Consider the following 10178-nt stretch of genomic DNA (forward strand, 5'->3'; position numbering starts at 1 on the left):
TCAAGCAATCAAATACCAATGCTCCTGTATGGAATTTCAAGCAATCAAATACCAAATCATTGATCGTAATATCGACTCGATCTGCGATCTAGCATGTTAAAACTGACCCAAAAGTGAAATAGAACACACGTAATGAAAAATAATTCATACAAATTCAACACTACGAAACTCGCAAACATCTGCCCCTAGTAATGCTCAAACCCACTCATCTTATCCCGATTGAGCTAAAATTCAAACTAATTATAACTATTTATCCCAGGCTCTCATTACACTTTGATCAACACCATCAACTAATAAAAGTAAGAAAGATAAAGGATACCTGAAGTGAAATTTTCCAATATATTTCTGTCCGGAGGAAGAAGATACAAGCAGAAGATTGAACAACGAAATCAACAGGAAACGAATGGAACAACGACAAACGAATCTGGAACCGCGAGCTCGAGTTCGAACGACGCCTCGACTCAGCTTCAAACCTCAGCTTAGCTCTATTTTTAATTCTGATTTTTCTTCCTTGATATAGGATTAAAAGAAAACAGAGAAGGAAAACTAAATACTTTTGATAATTTCCCTTTGAACTTCCTTTACTAATACTCAAACGCCAATTACACTCAAAATAGAAACATTTTTTTCGAAAGAAGGCTTAGACAAATCTCAAGACAAATCATCTAGAAGAGAAGAAGCTTTCTCTTAAACCCTATAACTTTTTTCCAATTTTTTGTCCGAAAAATCCCAAAATAACGTGTGTAAACCTATATATACTCACCTCGAACCCTCTTCATCAAGTCAAGAAATCTCTAGAACCTCTTTCCAAAAATTAATTTTTCCCCTCTTTTTGAATCAAATCGGACAAATGGAAGCCTAGGATCTTAAAATCCTCAGATCCTATGGCTAACATTTACCCAAATTTGTCAAGAGATAAAAAAACGTATGAGGAAGCGAGAAATTATTCTCTTGTCAGGGGTTCGTTAGGGATCGGGTGACGTGAAAAGTGAGAGGGGCCCATTTGGTGGCTCGTTGAGTGAACTCGCCGGTTTTGGTGAGTTTTCCAGCGAGTTTGGGACGGCAACAAGGTGGGGAATGGGGTGTGCGGCTGGTTGGGTTAGAGATAAGTTTAGGTCCGGAAAGAATTAGCTTTTGTATGGTTGGGAAAATTAATATGGGTTGTTAGATCTAAGAGGAATGAAAGGCTAGGATTTTAACTTTAAAAATTGGGGCGGGTCAAGGGATAAAAAAGGGTCGGCGGACTTTAGTTGGGTTTAAGGGGTTGGGCTGTTGAAGGAGGTTGAAATTATTTGGGCTTTAGAATCTGAAAATTTGGCCCAAAATCTTAATTATCTCTCTTTAAAATAAGATGAAAAATACTAAAAAATGCAATATCAATCCTAATTAATTAGGATAAACTATATTAAAATATGAAATTATTGTTGGTATTCTTAGGATATTATTTTAAAATAAAAGTAGAAAAAATTAGGGTAAAACAATCGCAAAGTAAAAATAATATCACTACTAAAATACTAATGACCTTAAGTAAATGATAAAAATATATAATAAAATAAAAATAAAACTATTTTGTATTTTCAAATTTATGTTTTAAAATTAAAAATAAAAATAGACTAAAATCCTATTAAAATAACTCTAGTAAATACTTTGAAATACTAAGAATACAAAAACTAACTTTAAAAATCGTGGGGGTCAAAAATTACGTGCTTACAGTTGCGCATGTTTGCTTGAAAACTCAAAAAGTTTTTGAGCAACGAATTAAGTAAGCAACGTAATTGATTTCTGACCCGACACTTACTCAAAAAAATAAAGATGGATAGATTGTAACCGATCTCTGGTATTTGAGCTGCCTACATATTCTTGGCAATAAAGGAATCAGGTCACGTGTAGTTCGGAAGTAAAACGAGTAATGGATTGCATTGAGGTAGCGAGCCGATTGAAGTGTCGTCGAGGTTCTGGTCCACGATTCCTATCATTACATCAAAAATAAAATTAAATAAGATAAAAAATTATAACAAAAACTACAAAACCCTATCTACTCTTCTGTCTTGAATCTTCTCTCGATCTTGTTGTACATCTCCAACTATTGACTTGCATTCCTAAGGCGAGATTCTGCTTTTTTCTAACTTGAATTGACCCTATTCTTCAGGCTAGCTCTTGAGGCTTCTGACTTGAACTTGAAAATTAAAAATTGACTATGTTCTTCAGGCGGGCTCCTGCTGCTCAAACTTGAATGAAACTTGAAAGTTGGCTCTATTCTTCAGGCGGGTTCCTGCTGTTTAGACTTGAAATAAACTTGAACTTGAAGTAAACTTGAGCTTGAACCCAATTCGTGAAGTAAATACCATCATTCTCCAGGGGGGTTGCTTGACGTTCTGGTCCGAAATCGAATTCATTTTGAAGTAAATACACTCATTCTCCGGGTGGGCGCCTGCTATTCATGCTAAAACTTGAAATCAACTCTGAAATGAATACTCTCATTCTCCTGGTGGGTGCCTGCTACCAATGCTGAAACTTGAAATCAACTCTGAAATGAATACCCTTGTTCTCTAGGTGGGCGTCTGCTACTAAAACTAAAATTTGAAATCAACTCTGAAAGAATACCCTCGTTCTCCAGGTGGGCACCTACTACTGACTTGAAGAAAATTCTGAAATATTAACCCTGGTTCTCCAGGTAGGTGCCTGCAATCACAATGAAATAGACAAAACAACGAAAAATTTTTGTCCCAGTTTGTACTAGGAATATTTGTGTGTTAGTCATATCTCATTGTCCAAGAGGGTCCTGAAGACTCGAAAATTAAATCTCATTATTCAGGAGGGTCCTGAAAATTTGAAAATTAAATTCCATTATCCAGGAGGGTCCTGGACATAAGAAATTAAATCTCATTTTCTAAGAGCAAGAACTTAAAATCAAATCCCATTATCCAGGAGGGTCCTGACAACTCTAAGATTAAATCTCGTTTTCTATGAGCAAAAACATAAAAATGAATCCCATTATACAGGAAGGTCCTGAAACTTAAGAAATTAAATCCTATTTTCTATGAGTAAAACTTAAAACCAAATTCCGTTATCCATGAGGGTCCTGGTAAGATTAAATCCTTTTTTTTATCAGCAAAAATATAAAAATTAATCCCAATATCTAGGAGCGTCCTGAAACTTAAGAAATTAAATCTTATTTTCTATGAGTAAAACTTAAAATCAAATCCCATTATCCAGGAGGATCCTGAAAACTTTAAAATTAAATCTCATTATTTAAAGAGGGTCTTGAAGAGTCGAAAATGAACTTACCATAAATCTTAATTTCCTCATAGAGGATCCCTGCAAAAAGAACAAATTTCCTGCCCTCTGTTTTAAACAGATAAAATCTTGTGAGTTGGAAAACATGTTGATTAGTTTGTGGCATTGTTGCTGAAAATGTCTATTCTGCTATTGCCATGCTTTTTTCTGATTGGCTGCTTCGGCCTAACAAGGAATTGATTGACCTTCTGACCAAACCCTTGAATACATAAGCCTCTAGATGTCTTGGATCTCTTACCACTCATTTGTTTCATTACAATTTGAATTTAACAATTGTTGAACTTTATGCGACTAAAAGTTCAAGAATCACTTTATCATCTGAACTCAAATTATTACCACACTTCTCCTTCAGAATCATGCCACTTGTGATGTGCTTGGCCAAACTTCGCTTTATGCAATCTAAAAGTTGATAGTAGACTTTGAAGTCCTTTTTGCTTGTTTAAACAGAGATAGGCCAAAAAGGATTTAAAGAGACAAAACCAAAAGAGCAGAGTGTTGCAATTTCAAAACAGGATGAATTGAAGAAATTTTTTGAACAACAATGTGTATATGGATAAGGAAGAGGAACATACGGGACTTATCTGAGTGGAAGCCGGCTCTAATGATCATTACATGCATTTTGGACTGATCAGCCTAGTCTATCTAACCAATCAAACCTTCAGTTCACATCATGCCTTCACACTTCGAAACCGGGCTTCAATGACTCAACTCCTCCATAAAACTCACAATCCTCATTCAACTTGTAGTGCCCTGAAGGGTTTTCACCATCAAGCCTCTCTTATTTGTTTATCTCTCCCTCACTGTCGTCTTATGGTGCTCGCGAGAGTTTCCACCAATACGACTCTCTCATTTTAATTTTTTCTCAACTCACCATCACTTTATGGTGTCCATGAGGATTTTCATCAGTAAGACTCTCTCATTTTATCCATTTTTCCTTGTGCCCACAAACAAAGTGTTACCCATGATGCAAGAAAATCATATCTTTACCGCATGCTTGACTTGGCATCCTCAAAGATTTGATTGGAAGGTCTTCCTTTGGATCGTAATGTAGGCTTTTGGACAAGGTTAGAAAGAAAGAATAGCATGAAGGCTCAAAACAACTTACGAGGAAAGGGTTTAAAGTTACAATTTTTGGAATCAGATCTTTTCGCAAAACTAAAACTTCTGCCCAAGTTTCTTTGAGTCTAGGGAATGGATTTTTGTTTTAATGGGAGTGAACCTCAAAGTAAGTCTGCCTACGTATCCTTTAAAGGAATCAGGTTGAACTTAGTTCCAATATAAAGTTGTTTTATTTTGTTGTTTTTCTTTTGTTCATCTTTTTTTTCTTTTTTCTTTTTTCTTTTTTTTCCTTTTCTCTTTTTTTCTATTTTCTAACTCTATTGTTGATTCCAAAAGAGGGGTATGAAAGAAAATAAATTAAGGCTCAAAAGTGGTAGAAAAGGATATAAGTATTTGAATAGCAGAATAAAATATTTTCGTCATACCAAACTTTAAAAATGCGAAGTACAAAACATGCAACTAAAGATGAGCAAAGAAATCATACATAGTATCCACAACTTCCCCTTCTATGTCTGTTAAATACAAAGCACCATGTAGCAACAGTCTTGTTACAATGAATGGCCCATGTCAGTTCAGGGCGAACTTGTCTTTGGCTTCGGCCTGATGTGGAAGGATGTGTTTCAACACTAGCTGGCCTACTTCAAATTTCCGAGGACGTACCTTCTTGTTGTATGCTCTTGCCATTCTCTTCTGATACAGTTGACCATGACACACAGTTGCCAATCTTTTCTCATCAATCAAACTCAGCTACTCTAGCCAAGTTTTTATCCACTCATCATCATCGATTTCAGCTTCCGCGATGATCCGAAAGGATGGAATCTCAACCTCCATAGGTATGATTGCCTCAGTTCCATATACCAACAAATAAGGAGTTGCACCCAGAAAAGTGCGAACAATAGTGTGATATCCCAGCAAAGCAAAAGGCAATTTTTCATGCCATTGCCTTGAACCTTGTACCATCTTACGAAGTATCTTCTAAATATTCTTGTTAGCAGCTTTAACAACTCCATTTGCCTTGGGGCGATACAGAGTGGAATTTCGATGCATAATCTTGAACTATTGGCATGCCTCTTTCATCAAGTGACTATTAAGATTAGCAGCATTGTTTGTGATGATTACCTTGGGAATTTCGAATTAGCAAATGATATTTGAATGAACAAAATCTACTATTGCCTTTTCCACCCACTTGGTGAAATAATCAATGGCCACAAGAATAAACCTATACTCGTTCGATTCTGGCGGCTCAATTGGTCCAATAACATTCTTGACCTAAGCAACAAAGGGACAAGGTGCCGACATTGGCTGCAACTCAGATGGCGGAGAATGAATCAAATCAATATGCACCTGGCATTGATGACACTTACGAACAAAGCTTATGCGATCTCATTCCATGGTGAGCCAGTAATAACCTGCTCGGAGTGTCTTCTTTGCCAAGACATACCCCTTCATATCTAGACCACAAACTCTGGAGTGTACTTCAGTCATGATAGTTGAAGCCTCTTATGCATCCACACACCTTAGTAATCCCAGGTCTAGAGTTATCTTGTCAAGATTTTCCCGCTTAAGAAAAATCCACTAGCCAGACGCTGAATGGTTCTTTTTTGATCATCTGTGGCATGTATATACCCCGGACTTGATGTATTCCTTAATATCATCGAACCAAGGTTCACCATCGAGTTCTTTTTCGACCATATTACAATAGGAATGCTGATCACGAACTTGGATGTGTAAAGGGTCGATGTAAGCCTTATATGGATTGTGTAGCATTGAAGCTAGAATAGCCAAGGCATCCGCAATCTCATTATGAACCCTAGAAATATGTCTGAATTCGACCGACCTGAACCATTGACAAATATCATGCAAACAATGTCGATACAGTATGAGCGTCAAGTCCCGATTTCCCATTCACCCTAAATCTAGTGAAACAACAAATCTGAATCTCCTAGAACTAGTATTTTTTGGACTCCTATGTCTACAGCTAACCTCAAACCCGAAATGCATGCTTCGTACTCGGCCATATTATTGGTGTAATAAAATCGAAGCTGGGTTGTTACAGGGTAGTGTTGCCCTGTTTCGGAAATAACTACATCCCTTATGCCAACACCTTTCATGTTAGCGGCTCCATCAAAAAAGAGTTTCCAACCTGGCTTTTCATTAATATCAACATCATCAACATATAACACTTCTTCATTAGGAAAATAAGTCTTCAATGGCTCATATTCTTCATCCACTAGATTCTCGGCCAAGTGGTTGGCTAAGGCTCGGGCCTTCATTATGGTCCGAGTCACATAGATAATGTCTAACTCTGTGAGTAAAATTTGTCACTTTGTAAGTCTTCCTGTGGTCATAGGCTTCTAAAAGATATACTTTAGAGGATCCATGCGGGAAATGAGGTAAGTAGAGTAGGACGAAAGATAATGCTTCAACTTTTGTGCCACCTAAGTCAGGGCGCAACATGTCCTTTCAAGAAAAGTATACTTAACTTCATAAGGAGTGAACTTCCTACTGAGATAATAAATTGCTTGCACTTTCTTGCCCGTGATGTCGTGTTGACCTAATACGCAACCAAAAGAATTATCTAGGACTATCAAATACAAGATTAAGGGTCTCCCAAGCTCGGGCGGGACCAGCACAGGTGGGTTTTACAGGTACCTCTTAATCTTATCAAATGCTTCTTGTTACTCGTCAGTCCACTTGACCACGACATTCTTCTTCAGCAACATAAAAATGGGCTCACAAGTTGTCGTGAGTTGAACGATAAACCTACTGATGTAGTTTAGCCTTCCAAGCAAGCTCATCACCTCGGTTTTATTCTTTGGAGATAGTAACTCTTGGATGGCTTTGATCTTTGACGAATCTAACTCAATACCACGTCGACAAACCACGAATCCTAACAGCTTCTCGGATGGGACGCCGAATGCACATTTTGCTAGATTAAGCTTGAGGTTATACCTTCGGAGCCTTTTGAAAAACTTTTTCAAATCCTTGACATGGTCAGACTGCTTCTTTGACTTTATGATCACATCATCCACATAAACCTCAATATCCCTATGTTTCATGTCATGAAATATGGTAGCCATCACCCTTATATATGTTGCCCCAGCATTCTTCAAACAAAATAGCATCACCCGATAGCAATGTATTCCTCATGGTGCGATGAAAGTTGTCTTTTCTACATCTTCCTCATCCATCAGGATCTAGTAATATGTCGCGTTGTAATCCACAAAAGACCCAATCTCATGCTTGGCACAATTATCAATTAGAATGTGGATGTTTGTCAATGAAAAATAATCCTTTGGGCTTGCCTTGTTAAGATCACGATAATCAACACATACCCTAGTCTTACCATCCTTCTTTGGTATTGGCACAACATTAGCTAACCTAGTAGGATATTGAGTGACCCGAATGACCTTTTCCCCAAGTTACTTTGTGATTTCTTCTTTAATCTTCACACTCATGTCAGTCTTAAACTTTCTTAACTACTACTTGACAGAAGGGAATACAGGATCAGTTGGCAATTTATGAACTACCAAATCAGTACTTAAGCCTGGCATATCGTCATACGACCATGCAAAGACATTTTTGTACTCAAACAAAGCTTTGATTATTTTTTCCTTGACTTGTGGTTCCAGATGCACAGTACCTTAGTCTCCTAAATTGATTGCTTCAGTTTCATTCAAGTTAGGCTTTGGTTTCTCTACAAAATGTTTTAGCTCTTTACTTATTTCCTCAAATGCTGCTTCTTTATCATATTCTACTTCTTGGTTCATTATTTCAAGATTAGACTGGCTTTTATGATTTGGCTGAAAATTCCGCATGCATGTCATGTCATTAGGACCAGCATAAAAAGAACTGCACAAAAGAAAAATAAAATAAAACACCATTACGAATAATGGAAAATGGAAAATTGCATTTCATTGAAAATAAAAGGATAGAAGGGTTTGAAATCAAAACAAGCAAAAGTAACAATCTGAATTACAACCTTAGAATAACCTTGATAATAGAAAGGAAAACAAAACAAACTATCCTTCCGTATGGGGAGAGGAGTAGCTTCCCAATTGGCCTAACGAGCTGCACATCTACATTACTAGAACCTTCCCCAATTTCCACCATATCAACCTTAGCAAATAGACTCTGGAACCTCTTGATCATCTCTTCATCAATATCAACTACATGTTTCAGGACTGATGATGTGATCTCTAGCTTGCACGAAAACCCTTCGTGTTTCCGAACAAAGAGGGGCAGCTGTGAGCACGTGATTTTTGCTTCACACGACAATCGCTCCAAAAAGAAATAAAAAATATATAATTGGCCCCGCTGTACAATTTCGGATTTCTGTGCGGCACCTTGTGGATTTATTTGTGATTTTGGCCCATTCTTATTTATTTACTTTATTAAAATAAAGTTCAAAAAATATATATGTGTCCTGCGTAATTCAAACCGTAATTCGGTCATTAAATAGAAAATCGTGAATAGGCATTTTTCGTCCGTGATTTTGTTTGGTTTGACTTTACCGGTTTTGAAATACTTTAGTATGTGCGCAAATAATTATATTTGAGTGTGTATTTAATTTTAATTTGATTTTTTTTTAGTTTTGTTTTAAAACAAATAAGAAAAGAAATAAAAAATAAAAAAAAAATAAAAAAAAAAGAGAGAAAGAAAAGGCCCTTCCGGACTTGGGCCAATTTGTTAAAATTGGCCCAACGAACTCAGCCCAAGCGGACAGCCCAAGCCACCAGTCCAAACAGCCCACCCCCAGGCCATGAAACGACGTAGTTTAACATCAAAGCTACGTCGTTTCGATGCCAACCCATCATAACCGTTTAAACCGAGCCGATCCAACGGTCCAAGATCAATCCCCATAACCCACCAATAAACCCGACCCGTCTCACCCGGACCGACCCTAACCCTTCACCCTTGGAACGACGTCGTTCCCTGTTAGCCGAAGGATCCTGGCCCTTCATCTCGTCTCATCCAACGGCCAGGATCCACTTGCCCACTAACTATATAAGTACATAACACTACCCTACCCCCCCTATCCAATACCCCGGCTGCTTCGTCTCCCCAAACGAACAGCCCTAAAACCCTAGCCGCCTCTGCATACTTCCGCCATGAAAGCCGGCGGCATGGATGCCGGTGACCTTCCCTTGAACACCATAGGACCCCCAGGCCATCCTGAACCCAAATCTACCAACCCCATGTTTCGAATCACCCCCCAGGTCCTCGAATCTTCATTCGAAGATTCGAGTCAAAACTCGATCTGACCCAACCAACCCCAGTTTTGTACCAGATACTCCCCAGACCCCCCTCGTGACCGAACCATACTTGGTTTGGTCCGAATCTAACCAGGGAAACATGAATCCCGGATCTGAGTTTTGGAACTTTGTAGTTCCTCGTCACTAGTTCATACCCGTTCGAGCCAAGAAATTAAGGTCCAAGGGACCTTAATCGAAGTGTTTCTCATCTGAGAAACACTTCGATTAAAGTCCGTTCAGCCTTAAGAAAGTCTGTCCAAGTCCGGTTCAAGGTTTCCGATTTTTCAGGATTTGAGGTGAGTCTGCCTTCTTCCCTTATTTGTTTGGTCCATGTGAGGGATTAGATGTCTGTTCATGTTTTGTGTCAATTTGTGTTTTGAATTTTTATCAACTTTTGTTCGTCCACTCTGTTTGAACATCTGTGTTTGTCTGAATCCTTCTCCTCCTATTCTGATACGGCATGCGTATTGGTTGTATTCCAATTTGTACTAACTAACTGATTCCTCGGATGCACCATTCTATTTTAATCAGTATAAGTCGAGTCATGTGTCCCATACTTCTGAATGT

This window comes from Nicotiana sylvestris, chromosome 3, assembly GCF_000393655.2.
Source record: "Nicotiana sylvestris chromosome 3, ASM39365v2, whole genome shotgun sequence".
In the NCBI taxonomy this organism is placed as follows: Eukaryota; Viridiplantae; Streptophyta; class Magnoliopsida; order Solanales; family Solanaceae; genus Nicotiana; species Nicotiana sylvestris.